Below are 27790 nucleotides of genomic sequence, written 5' to 3'. Positions count from 1 at the left end.
ATCGCCTGTTTCAGTTCCACTACAGGGGTTAGCTTGCCGTATTGGAAAATACCGTCGCATGAGTTGACCAATACGACCTAGTGTTTGTATCAGTATATTATCATATACAGCATTGTACCTTAAAGTATACTCTTTTATATTACGCAATAAGTCACACAGATCTGAGGACTGTAAATTCAACTAAATACTTAGGGATTACAATTACAAATATCCTAAATTGGATCGATCACATAGATAATATTGTGGGGAGAGCAAACCAAAGACTACGATTCATTGGCAGAACACTTAGAAGGTGCAACAGGTCTACCAAAGAAACTGCTTACACTACGCTTGTCCGCCATAGTCTGGAGTACTGCTGTGCGGTGTGGGATCCGCATCAGGTGGGACTGACGGATGACATCGAAAAAGTACAAAGAAGGACAGCTCGTTTTGTATTATCACGAAATAGGGGAGATAGTGTCACAGACATGATACGTGAATTGGAGTGGCAATCATTAAAACAAAGGCGTTTTTCGTTGCGACGGAATCTTCTCATGAAATTTCAATCACCAGTTTTCTCCTCCGATTGCGAAAACAAGCTATTGGCACCCACCTACATAGGGAGAAATGATCATCACGATAAAATAAGAGAAATCAGGGCTCGCACGGAAAAATTTAAGTGCTCGTTTTTCCCGCGTGCCGTTCGAGAGTGGAACGGTAGAGAGACAGCATGAAGGTGGTTCATTGAACCCTCTGACAGGCACTTTATTGTGAATAGCAGAGTAATCACGTAGATGTAGATGTATATATAATATCCAGAGAAAATTAAAGATTAACCTTATGCAATAGCAGATGCTCTAATTGTTATGACAAATGTGAAGAGCTTGGAAGTCGTTAAGCTCTGATCCACAATTACTAGGATACTTTCATCCTTTGCGTTAATAAGTTTCTACTTCGAGAAATAATCATTAGTGTTAATGTTAACAATAACAACAGTTATAATAAATGGAGAAAGAAATCACATAAATAATGTTAACTCCTAATTATATTCAATGAAACGTAGCTATATTGTAGAACATATCATACCCCATAAATAATACAGAAAATATAATTGCAAACATTGTAATTTGTGTTCGGACTATGAACACGTTTCCATTGTAAAAACGAATGTGCAAATTTAGCACAGCAGAAGTAATGTCAGTACCTAACGTTATTAGCCCGAACAGCAAATCAGCGCATTCATCGATGTGCGATTCCGTTAATGATGGTATTTGTGGACTCCATAGGAAGTAAATCAGATTATTTTTGCAAAGCTGCTCTCAGCGCCGCATGGGTCTGGGGACGATTCCGAGCAACAGCAAGCGTCCTGAGAGGACTCCAAACGCAGCCAAGGGAAACATGACACAAGGTATTAACGGTTGCGAAATGCAATATGGAATGATTAATTCTTCACGCAGCTACAGTAGCCGGGACGCTGCTATCATACTTAATTACTGGTGAAAGAGTTTCCGATCATACGCTAATCTATAGGCTCTTTGTACCTACATTTGCTCTTTTATCCCCTTCGCGGTTGAAACCTATTTTACACATGTTTGAAAAATAAAAGAGCCAACACTAGCTTCCATCACAATTAATATTACGCTTCCACCAACAAAAAAATGTTAAGTTGACCGAATCTGAAACTGAGTATGGTGGGGAATGTGTATCCACGAACCTAACTAGATCTGTGTTTTCACTTTAACCTAATATTTTCAATGTTAATATTGTGATCATAGATGACATTTATTAGGGTGGTAAATACGGAAAAAATATAAAGAATCAGATAAAAACAAATTTATTCTCATGACAAAGGAATCCACGAAATATCGCATACGAACTTTCAACATAAAATTTAAAGATGGCTTTGACATACAACGTACGATTGTTTTCCAACAGCAGTTTGGTGCAGCATATACGTCCCACTAACTACAAATAGCGTACAAAGCATCTGAATTACTGAAGAATGTTGTAACGTTTCAAAGCAATGTCCGTAAATACTCACTCCAAACATTCTTGGAAGCGAGAAAATGGTGGACTGATTTAATTTTCGTGAAACAGATGTATAGTGTTAGCCATCTCCTGATCGCTCACAGCCTTCCATACGTCCAGCCTATGGTTTGTAGATTTTTTCTCCAAGTTCCAAAAGCTTCTTGCTAGACAGTAACACTAGGCGGATATGGGGAATAACGTCCCAGCACTGAATATTGGCTATTCTTTATCATCTACCACGCAAACGTTAAATACCTGACAATCATTATCACATTCATATGTATTTCGATAGATTTACATTTTGAAGCCGCCCGGGATTAGCCGAGCGGTCTTGGCGCTACAGCCATGGACTGTGCGGCTGGTCCCGGCGGAGGTTCGAGTCCTCCCTCGGGCATGGGTGTGTGTTTGTCCTTAGGATAATTTAGGTTAAGTAGTGTGTGATCTTGGGGACTGATGACCTTAGCAGTTAAGTCCCATAGGATTTAACACACATTTCAACTTTTTTTTACATTTTGATAATAATATTATGGGGCTAGAAGGTTTGTTTATTAAGCAAAATAACTGACTGGGATTCAAATTAATAATTTTAAGAAACTATACGGTTTGGACGCTGTTAGCAAATTTTCATTTGAGTAAAATATTTTTGGATATTAGGCCTCGTCACCATGGAACACTAAAATAAACTATAAAAACGACATTTCGACCGTCTTTGTAATGGCCCTGGTTTGGTTGTTAATATCTACATTTGTATGTACATCTACTCTCCGCAAGCCACCTTAAGGTGTGTGGTGGAGGGTACTTTGTGAACCAATGGCACTCCCCCCTTTTCCTGTTCCAGTAACGTACAGTTTTGCGGGAAGAACAATTGCTGATAAACCTTCATGTGGGCCCGAATCTCTCTTATTTTATCTTCATGGCTCTTTCGGGAGGCATACGTAGGAGGAAGCAACATATTGGTTGACTTTTCTAGGAACGCACGCTCTGGGAAGTTTAACAGCAGACCACAACGTGATGCAGAACGCCTCTCTTACAGCGTCTTCCACTGGAACTGTCTGAGCTTCTCCGTGACGCTTTTCGCGCTTACCAGAATAGATTGTAACGAAACGTGCTGTTCTTCCTCGGACTTCTATATTTCCTCTACCAACCCTATCTGGTACGGATCCCGTACTGACGAGCAACATTCAAGTGCTGGTCGAACGAGTGTTTTGTAGGCTACTTCCTTCGCTGGTGGACTACACTTCCTGAGGATTCTTCCATTGAATATTAGTCTTGCATCTGCCTTACTCGCGATTGATGTAAGCGGTCGCTCCACTTTAAATCACTCCGTACCCACACTCCTAGATATTTTCAAATGGTTCAAAGGGCTCTGAGCACTATGGGACTTAACTGCTGAGGTCATCAGTCCCCTAGAACTTAGAACTACTTAAACCTAACTAACCTAAGGACATCGCACACATCCATGCCCGAGGCAGGATTCGAACCTGCGACCGTAGCGGTCGCGCGGTTCCAGACTGTAGCGCCTAGAACCGCTCGGCCACTCCGGCCGGCTAGACATTTTATTGAAGTAACTGCTTCCAGTGACTGTTCCCCACTTTTGTAATCGTACAGTAAAGGATCTTTCTATGTATTCGCAATACGTGACATTTGTTTATCTTGAGGCCCAATTGCCACTCCCTGCACCAAGCGTTGATCCTCTGCAGGTCTTCCTACATTTTGCTACAACTTTCTAGAGTCGTGGCTTCACTATATACAACAGCATCACAGGCGAAAAGCCCCATGGAAATTCCGACATTATCTGCTAGGACATTTATAGGGGGTGTTTCCCTAATAGCGTGCAAAAATTTAACAGGACATACAGGATGCTCCACTGAACAATATGAGTTAGGGAATCTGGGATCATAGAAGCCTGCTTAAGGAGATAATAGAAATAAAATCACATTACTATGTACATTTTTATTTACATTAGTTAACTGCAAATACCATCATTGACACAATGAATATACCATTTGCACTGTATCTTAAAATGTGCTGAAACTGACGGCCATCAACCTCAATGATAGCATGACAGCGCGAACAAGATTCTGACGCAGCCTGGTAAATATCCGTGGTATTTTTCGAATCAAATGAAAGGGCAACTCCAATTCTGAGAGCTAATTCCATCTCAGTATCCACTGGGGTCCCATACACGAGTGACGTGAAATATCTCCATAGGAATTAATCAAGGGGATTCAGGTCAGGTGACCAAGCAGGCCGTGGAATAACACCTCCCCTTCCAGTCCAGCAACCAGGAAATATTGTACTGGTATTGTTCCATCGTATTGTACTGTACGTCTCTGAACAGCACTGAGAAATGAATGGGTCTGTCGTTGATTCATAGCATGTTCTGTCATGGGGCAATGGAAATACGATACAACAGAGCCACCTTAGGGACAAGTAAAGCAAACAAAACCTGCATCATGATTTCCTGGTAATCAGGCTCGTCCCCCTTGTTTCCTTGCAGAAAATAAAGAATGTTCATGTAAATAAACAGCACAGCAAGTGTAAATTTGTACGCATGTTAGTTGTAAATAAGCTGGAAAACAGTAATGCTACACAAAGCGGTAGGCAAGTTTACTTCCGTATCTCCTTAAGTTGGCTTTTCCGACGCCAGGTTCCCTATCTCAAATTGTTCAGTGGAGTATTCTCTACGTCTGCTACTTTTTGCACACTTTATGTAAACACCCTGTGTATACTGTGAAAATTAATGGTCCTACAACACTCCCCTGGAGCACGCCCGAAGTTACTTTTACGTCTGAAGACTTTTCTCCGTTGAGAATGACATGTTGTGTTCTGTTTGCTAGAAACTCTTCAATCCAGTCGCTCAGTTGGTCTGATATTTCAAAAATGGCTCTAAGCACTATGGGACTTAACATCTGAGGTCATCAGTCCCTAGACTTAGAACTACTTAAACCTAACTAACCTAAGGATATCACACACACCCATGCCCGAGGCAGGATTCGAACCTGCGGCCGCGTAGTTCCGGACTGAAGCGCCTAGAACTGCTCGGTGACCAGGGCCGGCTCTGATATTTCATACGGTCGTATTTTGTTCATTAGGCGGGCGTGCGGAACTGTATCGAATGCCTTTCGGAAGTCAAGGGACACGGTACCCACCTGGATCCCTGTATTTACTGTTATCTGTGACTCGTGGACGAACCAAGTGAGCTGATATTTAAATTTGTGTTTCACAGCTTCAGCTTTGTGACTTGGCATCTGGTGTCAGAAACTTCTTATTAAAGTTTTTTTTTATTTGTCTTCAAACATTATGTGCTACGAAATGGTTTAGTTTTCTTCAGTAATAGAAAAAGTATTGAAAATATAGGTAATTCAATCGTCAATGGTCAAGCTGAAAAACCAAAGAAAACTGGAACCACATGGTCTGATGAAAGGAAAAGAGCTCATTCCGAGAGAATGAAAACAATTTGGGCAGAGAGAAAGTCTAAAAGAAAATAACTGAATGCCCCGTGATTGTACTTCGCGTGGTCCAGTAGGGCCCAAACGTGAATAATAGTAATAATAATTCAATCGCAAGAATTGAACGAACGTATGCCTGAAATCATCTAAAACGGCGTTCGAAGACTGGCAGTGAAAAACCTACTACGTCACATTATGTCATATTAATACACAGTATGAGAGAAAATCGTTTCCCGGAAGGTCTCGATAAGAGTGGGAGATATTTTTAAATTAAACTTACGTGGGAGCAACTAGGAAACAAATGCAAGGATGTTTCCATTGTGATTTCGTAGGAAATAACAGCTATACAGGTGCCTGGAGATAATACTGTACCTATATTTAGGATACTAATCGATCCTGCAACAGTTGAAGAGCAAGCAACAGTTCCTTTTTATTGAGTCCAATGATGTTGTTATACAGTAATGAAATGAAGGCAGTTTACGGAAGATTACAACACGCTTAACAGACGCTTAACCTACGGATAGTCTTACCATTCATTTCCTGATTTATTTCAGTAAACGGTTGCAATTTACCTCCCCGAGAATGAGAGTGGTTAATTAAATGCCTGCTTAAAAATTTTACGACTCAGGAGCAACTTCACGCAGATGCAATTAACCATAAAGATAAAGATATGAGGCGGAGGTAACCGAATGCTGTAAATTTCTCATGTTTGTGCTTAGTTTTTACTAGTGAAGGTGCGTTCCTGGAAGAAGGAGAAAAAATTTATCCTGACACGTAAGTTTTGTTAAATAGTCCCTTCAATCAAATCACACAATTAGTGTTTATAATGGAGTTACTGACACCGTACACTGTTCTATCTCGTCACCCTGTTTAAACAAAGTATGTTTGTACATATGAAAATATGATACCTACCTTTGTGCTTACAAAGTCATGAGCACGTGTAGCATACATGGTGTTTCCGGTCCTCCACGATAAACTTTTGCAGAGTGCCATTTCAACAGAAAGGGCTGTCTTTTTGTTAATGAATATCATCATTACTCCATATTATGTGAGTAAAGTTCCAAACACTTTTAATACCTTTTTTCAGTCACTTATAACTCATTTAACAACATTCCCTACGTTGTGACTCTCGTTCAAGATTTCCCGGCGGATGTGTTGTAAATAGTCTTCACGGGTTTGCCGCCGGATCCCTAGGTTCCTTAGATGAGTGTAATCGTCTCCCACTGTAAAATGACCCTAGTATTGTCCTATCTGTAATTAATATAAATTTACTTATTTACTAGTGTCAGAAACATGTGAACTATGATGCATTCTGTGCAAAAGGGTCGAAGAAAAACACCGCTAAAAAAGGGGAAATACATGCTTGATCATAAATGCAAACGCTAGCCAAGCCTTCAAGTTGCGCTGTTATATGTGACCATGAACGGCACCTGCGCAGCGCCCCCAATATGTTGAAAGTGTCATTCGTGGTCAGGGCGGTGTTCTACGTAGTCGTCAGTGCATTATGTCGGAGCTAAGTGAATTCGAACGTGGGCAAATAGTTGATGCTCGTATGGTGAGCGAGTGCTTCGAGGCACCGTACTGAAGATTAACATCGCATACAGGGAAAGTGGAAAAACAGTTTCCGCTAAGACACAAAGCGGACGAAAGAACGTGTTGAGTGATCGTGACGGACGGTAATTGAAAATGATTGTGACAAAAAAATAAGAGTAAGGCAGGAGTAAATGTCGCTGAAGAACAAAATGTTGCACTCGCGAACACTGTCAGCATGGAACAACATGAAGGGGGCTCTATAAGCAGCGAATTGCAGGGCGAATTGAAATTCCAAAACCACTCATCAGTGATGTAAATGCCCGTAAGACGAAAACGTGACGAGACATCTAGAAAACCTAAACTATGGACCAATGAGAGAATTTAATTTGGTCAGAGGAGTCTTGTATCATGTTGCTTCCACCTTCTGGCCGCGTTTACTTCCCAAGAGTGAAAAATGACAGGGATTCAGGGATGATATCGTGATAATCCATAAGGGTCATGGTTGCTGTGCCAGGTAGAATTTATGCCTAGGATTATGTGATCATTATGCGACCGTACGAAATTTGTGTTGCCTGCCATCCATTCATCCGTTCCACGTGAAAGGTGGTAGCCCATGCAAAATTGAAGTTCCTGATTAGCTTCTGAAGTATCTTCCTCGGCTTAGAGACACTCATTCTTATGGTTTTCTTGTGGAAAGTCATTCCACGAGAGGGATGGCGCAGTGATTAGCACACTGGACTTGCAGTCGGGTGGACGACGGTTCAAATCCCGGTCCGGCCATTCAGATTTGTGTTTTCTGCGATTCCCCTAAATCGTTTATGGCAAATATGAAGATGTTTCTTTCGAAAACGGCATTGTAAATTTCCTTCCCCAATCTTTCCTAAAGCGAGATTGTATTTTTTCTCTAATTACCGGGTTTGTCGATGGGACCTTAAACATTAAATACTGACCTTCGCGGCGGCAGGAACCTAACCGTTCATTTCTTTAAGGAACTCTTTATCTCCACTACATTATTTGCTCTGGCTGGTTCTTGGATGCATATGTTACTAAGTATCTGACTCCTTTCTACACTGACTTTAAATCCTGGAGTTCTTTCTAGAGACTGTGCGGATCCTGCATTTTAATCGCGTTTGATACTGCTTATTAAGAAAAGATAAATGTTTGTAAAGACAGACACGGTTAATCACTATATGTGTTGTGAATCAGTTGTCAAAACACCTAGATTTTGAAAATGGTTTACGTAAGCCATAATCGCACTAACATCAGAAATGATTCTTATTGCACGCTTCTGGTTAGGAAATATATTATCTCATTAAGCCGAATTTCCTCTCAAATGTTCCGTAACTTATTAGTGTGCGGAAATGTATATATGACGCTGTGTTATTCATATTTAACTCGCTTCTTGCGATGCTGTTTAAGCATATACTGAAAAAAAATATTGGACTAAAGCACTTCATTAAGTGCACAGTGCGGGTTTTTCCATTTTCGGTTGTGATCTGTTTGGTTTCTCTAACAATCGAAGTGTATCTAATTCTTCTATTCCATCGCCTGATTCGAGCGAAAATCTTTTTGTCTTGAATCATCTGTTAACATTTTCGAATTTTTCTTCACTTACCCTTCAATAAAGGAACTTGTACTGATTTTGTGTTATTTAACGAGCGAGGTGACGCAGTGGTTAAGGTTCTAGATTTTTGAGGGTTACTTTAGTGTAAGACAACGACGAGATTATTTATTACGTGATATGGACAATATTCTAGAAACATATATAAAAAATTAACGCCTTCCTTAGTACCACCTTCCAGACTTATATGTCACAGCACGACGACATGTTGCAGGTCCTGTACGAGCCTTTCTGGATACAGAAAATGTTCGACTGCTGCCCTGCCGAGCACATTCTCCAGATCTCTCACCAATTGAAAACGTCTAGTCAATGGTGACCGAGCAACTGGCTCGTCACAATACGCCAGTCACTGCTCCTGATGACCTGTGGTATCGTGTTGAAGCTGCATGGGCAGCTGTACCTGTACACGCCATCCAAGCTCTGTTTGACTCAATGCCCAGGCGTATCAAGGCCGTTATTATGGCCATAGGTGGTTGTTTTGGGTACTGATTTCTCAGGATCTACGCACTCAAATTGCGTGAAAATATAATCACATGTCAGTTCTCGTATAATATATTTGTCCAATGAATATTTGTTTATCATCTGCATTTCTTCTTGGTGTAGCAATTTTAATGGCCAGTAATGTACATTTTTATATAGTGACGCAATCTTGCAGTGTTAATTTTCGTCAATTTCCTTTAACGAGATGGATATTTGTTAGATAATAAACTGAGTGATGTAAAAAATATAATAGAATGTTATCTGTCATTTAAAACAACATTGTGTCAATCAGTTATATCAGTACTACTGTATTTTATGATATAAAATTTTCATTAATGCCGTACAGTATTCTGACAGCTTCTTCATCCAATACTTCAGCGTGTACAGATGGTCAGTTTTCACTCAGATGTCATCACGTAATATAGACCAGATACTTTGAATCCATATTTGCCAAATTCAGTTTCATTTTACCTAAAAATGTGTTATAGATATTTTGCTGAGTTATACCTCTCTTCGTTTTCTACGATGTGCATTTCATGTATTTCATAATTGCTTTTAATTGAGTTTTTACTTCTTCCGTTTGTCGAAGTCCGTTTCCTGTAATTGTACCGATGTATTTTCACTTATACCCTTTCGTATATTATTTTTGTAGAGCCTTTGAGAATGACGCAAGGCCGAAACGCGTAAAGCAGCATAAAAATAATAAACACTGTGATCAAGACTAATATCAGTTTTTGTGTGCAAAAAGAAGCCGCAACATCTCAAAAAGCATTTATGCATTTTGCTGCTGTACGTAGTACTGTTGGAAAACTTTCAGAGAGCCAAGAACATGCTGGAGAAATCTATGGGATAAGCACGCACACAGTTCTTGAGAAAGTCGAGCAGGTGTAGTTCGTTACACCCGATGTCGTCGATAACAAGTGGTGCCTTCTCACTCTACCACAACAGCTCTTCGACACTGTCAAGATATACACCACACAAAACAAATTGGCACCCTTTGAAGTTGTCGTTGCGGCCTCAGAGCACATTATTATTCGCAGATCGGCAAGCAGTTATCTCAACTTTGACCTGTCTCACGTTTAGAATCTGTGGAAGAAAACGAACTTCTTTCCTTGTACCTCACAACATGAAGGCGTGCCGCGTAATGAGTTGTTTGCGGAAGTTGATTTGAAAGAAAATTACAGCAAAGTTCCTGGAATATTCCATGAATTTTCCTTCGAACGGCAACATTATTAGCGACAGAAAATCATCGAAGGCGCATAGTATTACGGGGTGGAAAACGCCCGACAGTCAAATCAAGAGTGAAATAATGGAAAACGTTCCAATGGCCAAACCTGAAATTTTTCAAGAGAATGAAGAAAAAACAATGTATCTCCGTTTGTACATAACTGATTTGTATCTAAGAAATGGAAGTATTCTTATACCACAAAATTATGCTGCTCGCCGTATGACAGCAAAAAAATAATGAGACAAATTAGAAAATAAATACTTTATTAAGAACGTTCTAAGAGCCATACCAGGAAACTGACTGGTTGTAAGTGTCAATAATAGAGTTTTTATAAGTTTATTCTTGCAACAAAGAAAGCAGCAACCAGCCACTGTTAATAACGTTATTTTTTTACACAAATAGTGTCATTACCGGTTTAGAACAAACAGATTCATCTTCAGACAGCTGCTCAAGTTTACATTACATTTTTTGATGGCTGTTCTTTTTTCAATAGCTCATATAAACAGCAACAAATGTAACATATTACGTGAAAAGCCGTCTGAGGATGTATACCTCGGTTCGAAACCGATAACGGCGCTATTTATGTAGATCAATAGCATTATTACCAGCGCCTGGTTGCTATTTTCTTCTTTGAAAGAATCAACTTCTATTTTGTACACTGTCACGGTCTCAAAAATGTTACTTTTCATCAAATCCTTAGGAAGAAAACCATTGTTCTAAGTGCCATTAGTACTGAGGCACTACGTTTTATTTGTGGTATTAGAAGTACAGAAATACCATATTACATTTTTAACTAGTAGAACAGCGGTCAACCAAAACCACTTCTCATATCTTTTAAATTTTGGAACGTCAAAGGGAGGCACAGACTGGCACAAAGACCATACGCCATCTACTAACAAGGGAACCTCCCCATCGCACCCCCCTCAGATTTACTTATAAGTTGGCACAGTGGATAGGCCTTGAAAAACTGAACACAGATCAATCGAGAAAACAGGAAGAAGTTGTGTGGAACTATGAAAAAAAAAATAAGCAAAATATACAAACTGAGTAGTCCATGCGCAACATAGGCAACATCAATGACAATCTGAGCTGAGGAGCGCCGTGGTCCCGTGGTTAGCCTGAGCAGCTGCGGAACGAGAGGTCCTGGGTTCAAGTCTTCCCTCGACTGAAAAGTTTACTTTATTTATTTTCGCAAACTTATGATCTGTCCATTCGTTCATTGACCTCTCTGTTCACTGTAATAAGTTTAGTGTCTGTGTTTTGCGACCGCACCGCAAAACCGTGCGATTAGTAGACGAAAGGACGTGCCTCTCCAATGGGAACCGAAAACATTTGATCGCAAGGTCATAGGTCAACCGATTCCACCACAGGAAAACACGTCTGATGTATTCTATACGACACTGGTGACGGCATGTGCGTCACATGACAGGCATATGTTGTCGACCCACCTAACTTGTACACTTGGCGAATGGGTAAAAAGATTCTTCTACCTTACCCGATTTAGCGTTTCTTTTGGATGTGATAATCACTCCGGAAAAAGTGATGAAAACATAAGAGTTTGTCACATAAACTGCAACAAATGAATGCAACCGTTTCACAGTCGCACAGTTTCCCCTGTGCTCTGTCAAAACATGTTTTTAGCGTTTTCAAATTTTTCCGTGTGTAGACCGTCAAATCGTCCATATGTCCAAGCAAATCTGAACATGTCCTGGAATTTTGGAGAGCGATGTTGATTATGTATGAGTGCCTGATCTTTCATAATTGTCTGAAAATAAAAAATTAAAATTTTCATTCGAGGGAATACTTGAACCAAGAACCCCTCGTTGCGCAGTTGCTCACGCTAACCACGGGACCACGGAGCTCCTGACCTAGCGTTATACTTGATGTTGCCTATCTTGCTCATGAACTACTCAGTTTGTATATTTTGCTTTTTTTTTCTCATAGTTCCACACAACTTCTTCCTGTTTTCTCGATTGATCTGTGTTCAGTTTTTCAAGGCCTGTCCACTGTGCCAACTTATAACTAAATCTGAGGGGGTTGCGATGGGGAGGTTCCCTTGTAAGGAAAGTTTGAAAGATTTACTTCGTGGTTTGGCACCTGCATCAAGTCTACAGACATGCAACAGAGTGCCGAGAACACAACAGCACCGAAAACGCGTTTTGTGAAAAAAAATGGCACTTAGAAAGTTTTGCATTTCCACTCTTCAAATGAACAGGGTCGTCGCTGTTCTCTTTCGGTGGTGCAGATATCGCAGTTGACGCTGCGCGAGCTCTTTCCTCAGATTTCACAGACGTTTTATTAACGGTACGGTGTCCTTCTGCCTGTACTCCCCTGCCACGGACCAGATTACAACAAACACGCCTACTAACAGTATGTACGGATGCCTTCATCCCTTTCTTTCCACCAACCCTAGTGCTTAACTGAATGTAATTACGTTATTAGAAAACTCAAGAACCAGTGCAATAGGAATGAGACAAAGAAAAATCATTGCTTCTCACTTTTGTTAATTACCTTAAATTTTCGTTGAATACTGTTGACTTCAAAATGTATACAATATAGTACGCATTAGCGGTAGTAAATTACAGTGCTACAAATCTTGTTTTCTTTTGAGAAGATCAACATCAGCATTTCCAATACAGTGTTTCGCAAATCATACAGTGCATATGGTGTGTTGACTGAACTTCCTTTCAATACTTTTGCTAGCTTCAGAAAAGACTCTTTTCTTTTTATATCTTACTACACAAACAGATTTCAGGTTCATGACGAGCTTTGAGATACTAGCGTCAGTCAACAATACTGTCACGAAGTGTGCTTCGGTATCTGATATTTTGTCGATATATACTGTCAATCTAAAAATCTGTACATCATACTAAGTTAGCCCATCCTTTCTTTGTAAACGACCTCCTCTACTTTCATCGAACGAAGATGGTAAGCCGGCCGATGTGGCCGAGCGGTTCTGTCAGGCAAATAGTGTGGACTACGAATCATTGACATGGTTGTGATTCGGGCAGCTTTAACCTGTATGAGATATCTAGATGTTTTTATTTTTTTAGTATGACTATCTGTTACATTTTTGTGCAGTTGAGACAACCACCTACCACAGGTTTCCATTGATATACTGTCTCCATTGTTTAAGAATTAATATGTTAATTCTTAGCATGCTGTTTATTATAATACAGGTAACTCCATATTTCTGATTAAAATGTTTTTTGTGTGTTGCTCAGAAGTTCCTAATGCTATTTACAGCTGAAGCTGGTAATTGGAAACTGTCTTTCAGGTATACTAATTTGCATAAAACACAAAGAACAAAAATTACCGGCCGCGGTGGTCTAGCGGTTATAGGCGCGCAGTCCGGAACCGCGCAACTGCTACGGTCGCAGGTTCGAATCCTGCCTCGGGCATGGATGTGTGTGATGTCCTTAGGTTAGTTAGGTTTAAGTAGTTCTAAGTTCTAGGGACTGATGACCACAGTATTTAAGTCCCATAGTGCTCAGAGCAATTTGAACCATTTGAACAAAAATTGTAAATAAAATTTTGACTGCAATAAATAAGTTTTTACGCGAAAAAAAAGCGGTTCTAGGCGCTTCAGTCTGGAACCGCGCTACAGCTAAGGTCGCAGGTTCGAATCCTGCCTCGGGCATGGATGTGTGTGATGTCCTTAGGTTAGTTACGTTTAAGTAGTTCTAAGTTCTAGGGGACTGATGACCTCAGATGTTAAGTCCCATAGTGCTCTGAGACATTTGAATCATTTTTTTGAAGATGGTAAATTTAGCTTAATATTATCATTTCCAGTAGGTACCGAGTCGTTATTATTAAAGTGCTGCAACTCACGTAGGTCCAGTGTAGGCTGTAACTATCGTATGGCAGCGAAACGTAGTAGACATGTTAATACGTCAATGAGGAACCGATTTACGCTGGGAAAATTTACTTCCAATTTTGGTTACCAGGTGCAAATCTGGCGTTGTACAGAATCTCGTCAACGTCTCTGGTGCTTATATTGAACAAATTGTGTAAACAGCGGTTAATACGCCTTTCTCACTTGTTTGACCTTTCCTGCTCACGTCTGTAATAAAATGGAACACCTACAGCCGTCCTTTCTACACCTACATCTACATTTATACTCCGCAAGCCACCCAACGGTGTGTGGCGGAGGGCACTTTACGTGCCACTGCATTACCTCCCTTTCCTGTTACAGTCGCGTGTAGTTCGCGGGAAGAACGACTGCCGGAAAGCCTTCATGCGCGCTCAAATCGCTCTAATTTTACATTCGTGATCTCCCCGGGAGATATTAGTAGGGGGAATACCTCATCCAGAAACGCACCCTCTCGAAACCTGGACAGCAAGCTACACCGCGATGCAGAGCGCCTCTCTTGCAGAGTCTGCCACTTGAGTTTGCTAAAAATATCCGTAACGCTATCACGCTTACCAAATAACCCTGTGACGAAACGCGCCGCTCTTCTTCGGATCTTCTCTATCTTTTCTGTCAACCCGACCTGGTACAGATCCCAAACTGATGAACAATACTCAAGTATAGGTCTAACGAGTGTTTTGTAAGCCACCTCCTTTGTTGATGGACTAGATTTTCTAAGGCCTCTCCCAATGAATCTCAACCTGGCACCCGCCTTACCAAAAATTAATTTTATATGATCATTCCATTTCAAATCGTTCCGTATGCATACTCCAAGATATTTTTCAGAAGTAACTGCTGCCAGTGTTTGTTCCGCTATCATATGATCATTCAATAAAGGATCCTTCTTTCTATGTATTCGGAATACACAGAAACATATGGCTAGTATTTTCGGTGCGTCAGTAGAGCATATTCAGGCCTTAACTGACGCTGAGGGGTTAACTCCAATCGCATACACGATTCCATCACTGGGCCACACCTATGAACTGGTTTCCGTAGACTGTAACAACGATGTTTTGTCCCCAACCATCACCTACCAAGTTACTGAGTCAGTCTTAGTTATCAACTACCAACTGACTGAGCTAGTTGGTAGTTGATGGTTGGAGACTCAACATCGTTGCTACCGTCTACGGAAACCAGTTCATGTATGTTGACAATTGATGAAATCGTGTACACGATTGGACTTAACCCTCTCAGTGTTAGTTAAGGCCTGAAGATGGTGTACTGAAGCATCGAAACTGGTAGCCATATAAGAAATAACATCAAAACGACGGCTGTAGGTGTTCCATTTTATTACATAAGTGAACGGCCGAAGTTCCTCCAACCTTCACTCAGAAGGATGGACACACAAAAAGGTTCCTGCTCGCGTCCCTTTCCTAATTCATTACATATGAAAACATTTCTATACGTCTTTCTTGCATTCACTACGCCAGATATGCACATGGTGCCCAAAACTGGAACTATTTTTTCAATCGTAAATCATTAACGCATTAGCATATTTCGCTGCAATACGATAATTACGGTCCACACCGGACGTCTGTCAGTATCTGCGGTTTAATTATAACCACCCGGTATATTACAGTACGTATTTACAGGGTGTTCCTACACTCCTTTTACACACTTCTTTGATGTGTATTACTACATTTGCAACCAATTAACTAATTATGATGATACTATCCAATGCAAAGATACCCATGTATCGCATTCCCCACAAGGCGTCTCTTCTGCCACCGATGATCCACAACTCATTCCATTACTACAACAGCTGTTACCATGGGGGTGTTTACCACGTTACCAGAGTAACATAAGTTACTCTTCATCTCTCAGTCAGTACAAACTGGAAAGTTAACACACTATCTCATTACATTTATCCATGTGGTAAGGAAACCGTACGTTTTCAGACATGCGTTTCTATTAAAATCATTAGACACGTAGCGTCCAGTACTCGTTCGTAGAAGTCAGTAAGGTGAATGCAAAACGCCCTGTGTACGTCACGAGCTGTTTTTATTTACAATAAACAAAAGATGAACTTTTTTTAATACGACCTTCAAATCAAACGACATTACATCACACTTTCCGTGCTCTTTGCAGTAGTCTCCGTATTTCAGACACAGATCAGCGGATAGAGTTCTCTATTAAAGAGCCGTCAATCCGCTGTGCATTCAGCGCGATCACTGGTAATCAACCTGTTCCCTATCGCCCGCTACTGGACGTTCCAGCTCTCACAGTGGGTTTTAAAAAATTATCATTAGGTTTTCATGTAATAGTTGACCCATATGAATTTAGCTTAACGTATCTAACAGCTGATTCCTCTTATGAAACATTCCTTCCTCATCATTTGGTGAATTTCTTACAGCTGCTGCTGTCTCTTGTACACACATAAAAAAAAGTTTTGCATCACCCCGGTTCCCAGAACTCATGAAGATAGACGTTGACTGTTCAGCGATGTTGTTCGGACATGGGGGAGATAGGCAATACGTTCTCTTCACTGAAGAGTGTCGCGTATGCCTTCAACCAGACAATCGTCGGAGACGTGTTTGGAGGCAACCTGGTCAGGCTGAATGCCTTAGACACACTGGTCAGCGACTGCACCAAGGTGGAGGTTCCCTGATGTTTTGGGGTGGCATCATGTGGGGCCGACGTACGCCGCTGGTGGTCATGGAAGGCGCAGTAACGGTTATACGACACGTGAATGCCATCCCCCGATCGATAGTGCAACCAAATCGGCAGCATATTAGCGAGGCATTAGTCTTCATGGACGACAATTCGCGCCTCCATCGTGAACATCTCATGAATGACTTCCTTCAGGATAACGACATAGCTCGACTAGAGTGGCTAGCATGTTCTCCAGACAGGAACCTTATAGAACATGCCTGGGATAGATTGAAATGGGCTCATTATGGACGACATGACCCACCAACCACTCTGAGGGCTCTACGCTGAATCGCCGTCGAGGAGTGGGACAATCTGGAACAACAGTGCGTTGATGAACTTGTGGATAGTACGCCACGACGAATAGAGTCATGCATCAATGCAAGAGGGCGTGCTACTGGATATTAGAGGTACTGGTGTATATAGCAATCTGGACCACCACCTCTGAAGGTCTCGCTGTATAGTGGTACAACATGCATGTGTGGTTTTCATGAGCAATAAAACGGAGGAAATGATGTTTATGTTGATCTCTATTCCAATTTTCTGTACAGGTTCCGGAACTCTCGGAACTGAGATAATGGAAAACTTTTATTGGTGCATGTATCTCAGTAGGCAGTCTTGCCGGTCTTGCCAATCCCTCGTTTGTAGTCCTCGGGTGTCCAAGGCTTGTTGAAATTCGGTACTTGTATTCCACCTAGGCAGTATCTTCTTTTCTTTTGTGAGGGTGTCTACTACATTGTTCTCTTGACCTATCTGTCGAAATGCATCCTGTTAACGTATTCAAACCACTTGAGCCGATTTGTTTCAATTATTTCTATAACGTGATACCAATTACAATTTCCATTCCCTCTATCATTTCTTGATTTATTATCCAATCTCTTATTGTTACTCCACGACATGGTCTACAAATAACCGTCCTCATTGCTTTTATTTTCTTTTTGTTCTTGTTTGTAATTTCGCATATTTCTGCCCCACATGAGCTTATACTTTCAACTATTGATTACAATATGCGTCCTTTGGTACTGTTAATTATATATGTACCACACAGCACATTAATATTTACTTTATCTCTGCCACATACGGTCCAACTCTGTTCGCAATTTTTGCTTCGCTGTCTGCGTAAATCGTGTGTATTTGAATAATTTGTTGCTTTTTATATTTCTTGGCTTATTCGAAAGCCATCTACGACTTATTCTGTCTAGCTTGCCTCCATTTTAATTTATTTCACCTAGAATACGACCCGTAAAAGTTTGGTCTGTAATTATGCCTGGCCCACTAATAATAGTAGAGGTAAAAGAGTTCATATCTCAGAATAAAAATAATTCTTACTGAAAAATGCGGTAGTATGATAATGAAAGATTATGCGACATGAGCTATGTCAGATGACATAAATATACGTTCTGTAACTACTAATTCAACAGAATTTCTTACTTTCTGGAAACTTCTGTTTACTTTGTTTCCCTTGGTATTATCACTTCTTTTTTATTTCAAAATTTATAAATGTCTGCCATGTTTTGACTGCCAAATTTTGAAGTGATTGTTAAAGTGGTTGAGTACTTGATACTAATACCTTTTGTAAGAAAGAATATTTCAATCATATTTCCTATAAGTAGTCCGCCCCCAGTAGCTGCGTGGTCGCCGGCACGGTATCTCAGCGTTTTCGGTCTGAGGGTTAGCTGCCCTCTGTAATAAAAAAACTGAGTTAATCGATCAACAACGAACTTAAACGGATGTTTTACGAGGTCCGCTCTGAGCAGATGCAACGAACGAAAGCACGAAAGCGAACAAAATGAGATTAAAAAAAAAAAAAAGTGGTCAGCGCGACAGACTGTCAATCCTAAGGGCCCGGGTTCGATTCCCGGCTGGGTCGGAGGTTTTCTCCGCTCAGGGACCGGGTGTTGTGTTGTCGTAATCATCATCATTTCATCCCCATCGACGCGCAAGTCGCCGAAGTGGCGTCAAACCGAAAGACTTGCACCAGGCGAGCGGTCTACCCGACGGTTATTATTATTATTATTATTATTACTATAAGTAGAGGCAGCTATGCAACGTGATAAGTTGCATTCTGCTGAAAAATGTGAAATTTCCTCAAGAAAGTGAAGCGAAGTTTGTATTACATAGTGTTTCTGAAAAGAATCGTGTTTGTAGTTACTGCATTTGTAGTTCTACATATATTAAAAAACTTCATGAAGGAATGGATCATTAACGTTAAGGAGGGTTTGGTGGCTAGAATGACAAAATATTCACGGCCCCTAAACGTATGTCTCAGCTTCCGTAGATAGCATTTGTCGGAATGAACCACTTTTTTATTTTAATATACTGTCGTTTAGTGTCGATTCAAGTACATTCTAAACCTGTGCATTCATAACGGCACAGACAAAAACTGAAATGGAAACATAAATTAATAAAAAAATTCTTAAGCTTGAAGAGTGACAACAGCTAGCAGCTAGAAAACGCACATCGCGTATTTTGACTGTATGTGTAAGGGATAGTACAGAACAGTTCTTCTCCACAAACATTAATATCCGGTTATTTTTTAGAAAAGTGTAGAGCAGAAACGCCATGCCGAACAAACTGAAGGTTAAACCATTATTCGACATTGTCTCCTCAAAGCACGTTTAGTTAAAACATTCGGCTCTCTTTCAGAACTTTCAGTTTGATTGTAAGGAAGTAGGTATGAAAATTAAAATTTCTGATTTCTAGTATCTACCGAGATCATCAGAGATGAATCAGTTGCTCACTTAGAGCAATTTGTAAAGAGATTCTACCGTAGTCTTGTACTGGGAACGCTATCGGTATCCACCTGAAGTGAAACCATTGCAGCCATTCATGTGGACGACCGGAACCCCGCTCCTCCATAAGGCTTCACTCAACAGTAGAACTGTAATGTGGCGTAAGTGTTTGAGGGACTGGAGTTCGATGGCCTCAAGGCAAGGAAATCAGCTAATCGGACTAATCAGCGCATGTGCTTACAGTACTGGCAGTTCTGAAAGCGATTACCTTGCATGCCGGTTACATAAGCTGCTGTCAAGAAGAGATACAGACTCAGTGGGATCATTCTGTAGTTCTTGTCAATCTTAAAATGCGGCTGCAGAGTCTGTGAAATGCATGACTGATTCGAAGAAGGAAAGACATTTCTGACAAACTACCTGTAAAGCATATATATCGAGTTAAGTCTAACAAGGGAACCTCCCCATCGTACCCCCCTCAGATGTAGTTATAAGTTGGCACAGTGGATAGGCCTTGAAAAACTGAACACAGATCAATCGAGAAAACAGGAAGAAGTTGTGTGGAACTATGAAAAAAATAAGCAAAATATACAAACTGAGTAGTCCGTGCGCAAGATAGGCAACATCAAGGATAGCGTACTCTCGGGAGCGCCATGGTCTCGTGGTTAGCATGAGCAGCTGCCGAACGAGAGGTCCTTGGTTCAAGGCCTTCCCTCGAGTGAAAATTTTATTTTCTCAAAGTTATGATCTGTCTGTTCGTTCATTTGAAGTCTCTGTTCACTGTAATAAGTTCAGAGTCTGTGTTTTGCGACCGCAACGCAAAACCGTGCGATTAGTAGATGAAAGGACGTGCCTCTCCAATGGGAACCAAAAACATTTGATCGCAAGGTCATAGGTCAACCGATTCCTCCACAGGAAAACACGTCTGATATACGACACTGGTGCGTCACATGACAGGAATATGTTGTCGACCCACTTAACTTGTACACTTGTCTAATGGGTAAAAAGATTCTTCTACCTTCTTCTAGGTTTACTTGTGGATGGGATTATCATAAATTAAATAAAGTAAACTAAAATTTTCATTCGAGGGAAGACTTGAACCAACGACCTCTCGTGCCGCAGCTGCTTACGCTAAACATGGAACCACGGCGCTCCTGAGCTCACATTATCCTTAATGTTGCTTATCGTGCGCATGGACTACTCAGTTTGTATATTTTGCTTGTTTTTTCATAGTTCCACACAACTTCTTTCTGTTTTCTCGACTGATCTGTGTTCTGTTTTTCAAGGCCTATCCACTGTGCCAACTTATAACTAAATCTGAGGGGGGTGCGATGGGGAGGTTCCCTTGTAAGGAATATGCGTACCCGTAACAATGTCCTTTCTGATACGGCCAGCTATTACGCAGGGCACAGTTATGTTGATGATTACGAAACTCGGAAACGCCCGCTAATATAATGAACACGTGTACCAGTATTTTCTACTGAAAACTGAAACGTATTTATCCTAGAGTTACTCATGTTTTCGGAGTTATTAACCCTTATTTTGCTGTTTCCAATCCCAAAGTACGACAGAACATCTGACATGTAAAAACTATTAAGTCCTCATCTCAGGAGGACCTGAGGAAATTAAGACATATTGGGTAACACGAATCTTTTGGTGGGAACTTGATGAGCCATCCCAGAAAAAACTGCATGTCTTATCTTCCCTAGCATTACTTCTGCGCTCACCTAAAGCACCCTCAAGTAATGTGTGGTGCATAACAAATTTGTTATCCTAGCGTATATCAAGCGACAAGGCTCGAGACACACAACAGCGCTGGAAGCTATGAAATGTTTATGCTAAAAGATAAGTTGTATATCATGGGAGCACGTTTTCTGTAAAGGTCTCGCACTTTGACTTTTAGATAAGACAGTAACTACACATGGCGTAGCAACTCCTACTGTTATTTTTAGGCTATCAGACTTCTAATCTTCTGAAGAGAATATTATTCGTTTATATGCACGGAAAGGTAGGTATATTTTTTTCTGTTTCAAGTTATCAGCAGATCACACTACATTTTTATAAAGGGATGACACGTTTCATCGTTATAGAAGCATAAGGGTGCGTTACTGATAGATTAATCTGTCTGTTTGCAAAGAGGGACCGGCCGCGGTGGCCGAGCGTTTCTAGGAGCTTCAGTCCGGAACCGCGCGACTGTCACTGTCGCAGGTTCGAATCCTGCCTTGTGCATGGCTGTGTGTGATGTCCTTAGGTTAGTTAGGTTTAAGTAGTTCTAAGTTCTAGGGAACTGATGACCTCAGATGTTAAGTCCCATAGTGCTCAGAGCCATTTGAACCATTTTTTTTGCAGAAAGGAGCAAGAGTTTTCACTTTGGTTCGAACTAAATGGTTCAAATGGCTCTGAGAATTATGGGACTTAACAACTGAGGTCATCAGTCCCCTAGAACTTAGAACTACTTAAACCTAACTAACTTAAGGACATCACACACATCCATGCCTGAGGCAGGATTCGAACCTGCGACCGTAACTGTCGCGCGGTTCCAGACTGTAGCGCCTAGAACCGCTCGGCCAGCCCGGCCGGCGGTTCGAACTACTCATTACGCTTTTTAAGTGAACAAACATCTGAAACTCAAGTTTTGAGCTATATCGTCTTTTCCTATGTTCAAATATTAGCATACAAAAGAAGCCTTTAGTAACAACTTCTGTACCATTTTCAGGTCAAATATATTAATTTTCGTATAAGTTAGCAGCACATTTTGTCTGCTCTGTCCAACGCAACAAAATTGGCTTCATAATAGTATTAATATCAATAATATTAGTATTAGTAATTGTATTTCCAAGTTGTCAGATAATATTAACGTTTTGAGGGAGGTGCCGACGTCAGCCGCAATTGGGTATTGAAGTTATTGAACGGCAAAAGCAGAAAATTTGCGCCGCACTGGGACGCGAACCCAGATTTCCCGCTTAAGGCGACAGGCCTTAACTCCAGAATGAGATTTTCACTCTGCAGCGGAGTGTGCGCTGATATGAAACTTCCTGGCAGATTAAAACTGTGTGCCCGACCGAGACTCGAACTAGGGACCTTTGCCTTTCGCGGGCAAGTGCTCTACCATCTCTCTTTTTTTTTTTTTATCTCATTTTGTTCGCTTTCGTTCGTTGTATCTGCTCGGGGCGGACGTCGTAAGACATTCATTTAAGTTCATTGTTGATCGATTAACTCAGTTTTTTTTATTACAGAGGTCTGCTAACCCTCTGGCCGAACACGCTGAGCTACCGTGCCGGCAGCCATCTGAGCTACCGAAGCAAGACTCACGCCCGGTCCTCACAGCTTTACTTCTGCCAGTATCTCGTCTCCTACCTTCCAAACTTTACAGAAGCTCTCCTACGAACCTTCGCAGGAGAGCTTCTGTAAAGTTTGGAAGGTAGGAGACGAGATACTGGCAGAAGTAAAGCTGTGAGGACCGGGCGTGAGTCGTGCTTCGGTAGCTCAGATGACAGCCGGCACGGTAGCTCAGCGTGTTCGGTCAGAGAGCCGGTTGGCCTCTGTAATAAAAAACTGAGTGGAAGGATCAACCACCGAACTTGAACAGGATGTCTTGCGACGTCCGCATCGACCAAACACAACGATCAATAACGAAGAAAATGCAAAAAAAAATAAAAAATAAAATAAAATGGTAGAGCACTTGCCCGCGAAAGGCAAAGGTCCCGAGTTCGAGTCTCGGTCGGGCACACAGTTTTAACCTGCCAGGAAGTTTCAGGCCTTAACTGTTCGTCTCTCCGGGCACGCTTTCCGGCTTACCCAAATCCTCAGCTTGTCGCACACTTCTACGTAGTATCAATGCCCATTTTATCTCATTAGCGGGTTGGAGTCCCTGTCCAGTAGAAACTTTCAACTTTCGCCATTGTATAATTTCATTGCCTAATTATTCGTACGGCTGACGTCGTTACCTCCCTCGAAATACTGATACTGATATAGTTATCAAAAAAACACTGGTGTCTGCTCTGTCGAACATGTCCAACAGAACAGGCACGACAGATACGTAAATAATATTAAGTCTATTGGCAATTTTTCCATTAAACATCGTGCAAAAAGCTTTAGAAAAAGCTACAGTAACTTAGAAATCCTTTTCTTCGGTATTAGATGCCCCCAGCAGTTAACCCACGATCTGTGTGCTGTATTTAAATTTGGGGGCAAAACTTTGTCCGAGGCAAGTAGACGAGCACTTTTCTACATAATATACTTTTAATTTGGCACAATATTCTGTGGGTGAAATTGGCCAATGAAGCGATCCTTGGTTTCGTCTTTCATTGTCCATAAATAACCCTTAGCGCTATAATTTTGTAATTTCTCTTAGCACAAACATACCTAACACTTCCAATTTCTTCTCGGATAAGAAGAGTGACCTTCGTTTAGCGATATTCTGGCCGTAGGACTGTTGAACTATTTCCACAATAGCGGAAATACTTACCGGCGGAACGGTTCTCTGAAAGCTTCTGAAGAGATTCCTGCGGAGGCAGTAATTCCGTCTATGTTCTCAGTCATGCAGACAGTTATTCTACAGGCTGAGAGCACAACTGTTCTGCGGCTATCAACAAAACGGGGTCAGTCTTTGCGAAGCTCGCACCAGTGCGTGCCATCACCTAACCAACCCCGCTTCATTCCATGTCATTTCCAAGGCTTCTCATCTGAATGTTAAATAATTATGTATTTAGTTTTTCTTATACAAATCAGTCGTGGGAGTTAATTTCGAGGAAAATTAGGCAACTATTCTAATGAGATTGTTTAAAATTTTCTTATCACGCAGATGGACTCTCACACACAACTGGATGCAAGTGTAGTTGCACGAAACGATCTCTGCAACAGAATTTTTTCTGTTTGATGAATGTTTAACGGTGTTTTGAGTCGGTAACATAGTTCATGTAATTTAACGCCTTAGATATGAAGAGAAAATTTTCGTCATAGTACGTATGGCAACGAGATGCGTCGAGTAATGTTAACATGTTCGAGAAGCATACTAGTGTTCAATTTTCGTATAGTTTCTTTAACTTTCAGTATTACTGAATTTTAATATGACTCAAGAACATGTATCAGAAATTGCTTTTAACAGAAAACGTAAAACAATAGCATTTACCAAGAAGGTGATACAAAATTCAAAGTCGTACTTTTTTTCATCTTTTGCCCAATTTATGCCACAACTGGGGAATAAAATGACGAATATCCGTAGTTACCCAAGATTAGTCTCAGATACCAATATGAAATCAGTTTTAATAGTTCCGCTGCAGATTAAAGTGTTGATTTCATTTTATTGCAGGAGCAGGTGAAAACCATACATTTTTACTCTTACGAAAATAAGTGAATGAGTATGCTTTGTAAAATCAAGCCTCCTTCTTACGAGGGTTAGAACTTTAATAGTGGCAACTATTTATTTACAGCTCCTACAAAATAGATACGCGTTTCAAAGTTTTACTGGCCTTCAAAGTAGTCACCAGCATAGTGTATAACCCGTTCCCAGCGATGTGGAAGTCGTAAGATACTCTTAGCAGTGCCAGTTGTGTTGACAGTTCGAGCGGCATGGTCTATTGCCCGACGAATTTGTAGCAGTTCTGAAGAGAATGCCGTGAAGTGTTTCCTTCAGTTTAGAAAAGGAGTTGAACTCACTAGGGCTTAAGTCAGGGGAGTGCAGTAGGTGGTATAGCACTTAGCAGCCCCATCAGTCAAACAAATCAGTAACATCTTGCACTGTACGTGCTTGAGCATTGTCCTGCAAAATGATGGTCAGGTCCTGCAAAAACTGTCATCACTTCTGTCTCTAAGCTGGTCGTAGGTTGTGTTACAAAAATGAACAGCATATAGACAGAGGTGATGAGACTTTCTGCAGGACCTGACCATCATTTTGCAGGACAATGCTCAAGCACGTACAGTGCAAGATGTTACTGATTTGTTTGACTGATGGGGCTGCTAAGTGCTATACCACCTACTTCACTTTCCTGACTTAAGCGCTAGTGAGTTCAACTCGTTTTCTAAATTGAAGGAAATACTTCACGACATTCGCTTCAGAACTGCTAAAAATTCGTCGGGCAATAGACCACGCCGCTCAAACTGTCTACACAACTGGCATTGCTAATAGTATCCTACGACTTCTACATCGCTGGAAACGGGTTTTACACAAGTCTGGTGACTACTTTGGAAGTCAGTAAAACTTTGAAACACGTATCTATTTTGTACGAGCTGTAAATAATTAGTTGCCACCATTAAAGTTCCAACCCTCGTATATTACTGAGTTTATTTTCAGTTTCTTAGATCATGAGCTTAATTTCAAACAAAGTGACGTAGTTGTTAAACGTTGCTATAAAGGTACTCGTATCATGTTTCATTTAAGTGTTTTCAGGCTGACACACACTTTAATGTTAAAAATGAGTTTGAGGCTGGTAGTACGGGTGATGTTCAAAAATCTTCAACCAATAAATAAAAAACAGTCTTGCGGATCAGTAAGACAGAACCAGAAGCTGCCAGTACGTCTGTCCTGCAGCGAGAGAACACACTGTACTAACTGCTTTGGCTGAGTCTGAGTACAGACATTGCGCCTGTCTTAAACTTACTCGCACTTGTTTGCTTCGAGGTACGCCGTATGTGGTGGAGTGACCAGAGAACGAGACACTTAACAGCGTTGCTGCGTGCTGTAATTAGCGTGTTAACAGCCAAAGAAGCGCCAAGGCTGCCGTATACTTGCGTACGGATCAGCCATTGTACGTGGTTGAGCGTAATACGTAATATTAAGGGTCTGAACGTTCGTTCATTCCAGGATTTAAAAGCAGTTATTTTACCAAATGTCATCTTGTGATAAATTAACCGATAAATAGAGTGCCTTACACTCTGATTATGTCTGCAGTTCATTCAGCATTAAGCTTTTAAATTAATGGTGCGAAATTACGTTCTCGACAAGATAGGAACTCCGCATTGTTGGAGCCTGCTCGCAAGTGGCGCCAAGGATATCAGTTGCTACACAGGCTCTTTATGTTGGCGGAGTGCCGTGATTGTACTTTTCTGTGACTTAGTTTTTGAGTATTTGAGGGGTGCGCAGCGTTGGCAGCGGGCAGCGGGCAGCGGGCGGCAGGCGTACTCACCGCGGGTGTGGCGGAGCTGCGAGGACTGCGCCTCTCGCCGCGGCGGCGTCCCTTTTATGCCAGCGCCGGGGCGCGCCTGCGCCGCTACACCGACGCCGCCCCCACACTGACACACCGACACAGACACGTCCCTCTCCACGTGTCGCTGCTGCCTCGCGAACAAACACTTGTTGACAGGAAAATTTAGTTATTTCCCGGTACGAGCTGAAAGGGATCCGCACCTCTTGGTCTTTTTTTTTTCATTCGTTTGGACATTAGGCCACATCAGTTCGGATTTGCACCCGTAAAATCGATAGATGACGCGGTTAACACAATGAAGTGACGAAAGTCATGGAACAGCGATATTCACGTATAGGGATGGAGGTAGTAGCGCGTCCACGAGGTAAAGGGCATTTCATTGGGGAGCTGTCATCTGTACTCAGGTGATTCACGTGAAAAGATTTCCTACGTGATTATGGCCGCACGATGGAAATTAGAAAACTTTGAACGCAGAATGGTAGCTGGAGCCCGCCGCATGGGACAGTCCATTTCGGAAATCGTTGGGGAATGCAGTATTTCGAAATCCACAGTGTCAGGGACGTGTGATCAAAAGTATCCGGACATCCCCAAAACGTACGTTTTTCATATTAGGTGCATTGTGCTGCCACCTACTGCCAGGTACTCCATATCAGCGACGTGAGTAGTCATTAGACATCGTGAGAGAGCAGAATGGAGCGCCCCGCGAAACTCCCGGATTTCGAACGCGACCAGGTGATTGGCTGTCTCTTGTGTCATACGTCTGCACGCGAGATTTCCACACTCCTAAACATCCCTAGGTCCATGTTTCCGATGTCATAGTGAAGTGGAAATGTGAAGGGACACGTATAGCACAAAAGCGTACAGCCCGACCTCGTCTGTTGACTGACAGAGACCGTCGACAGTTGAAGAGGGTCGTAATGTGTAATAGGCACACATCTATCCAGACCATCACACAGGAATTCCAAACTGCATCAGGAGCCACTGCAAGTACTATGACAGTTGGGCGGGAGGTGAGAAAACTTGGATTTCATAAGCCACA

General features: G+C 41.5%; 1 protein-coding gene across 1 annotated transcript in view; it reads right to left on the bottom strand.

Annotated features, from left to right (window-relative positions):
* LOC126183581 (uncharacterized) overlaps positions 1 to 26748 on the bottom strand; it is a 351390-nt gene extending 324642 nt beyond the window's left edge. The window contains exon 1 of the mRNA XM_049925678.1: positions 26734 to 26748. The gene's annotated coding sequence lies outside the window, so the exon portion shown is untranslated. The remainder of the gene's footprint in view (positions 1 to 26733) is intronic.
* Positions 26749 to 27790: the final 1042 nt, after the last annotated feature.

This window comes from Schistocerca cancellata, chromosome 4 (assembly GCF_023864275.1).
Source record: "Schistocerca cancellata isolate TAMUIC-IGC-003103 chromosome 4, iqSchCanc2.1, whole genome shotgun sequence".
NCBI classification, from domain to species: domain Eukaryota; kingdom Metazoa; phylum Arthropoda; class Insecta; order Orthoptera; family Acrididae; genus Schistocerca; species Schistocerca cancellata.
This window is presented reverse-complemented; position numbering and strand designations above follow the sequence as displayed.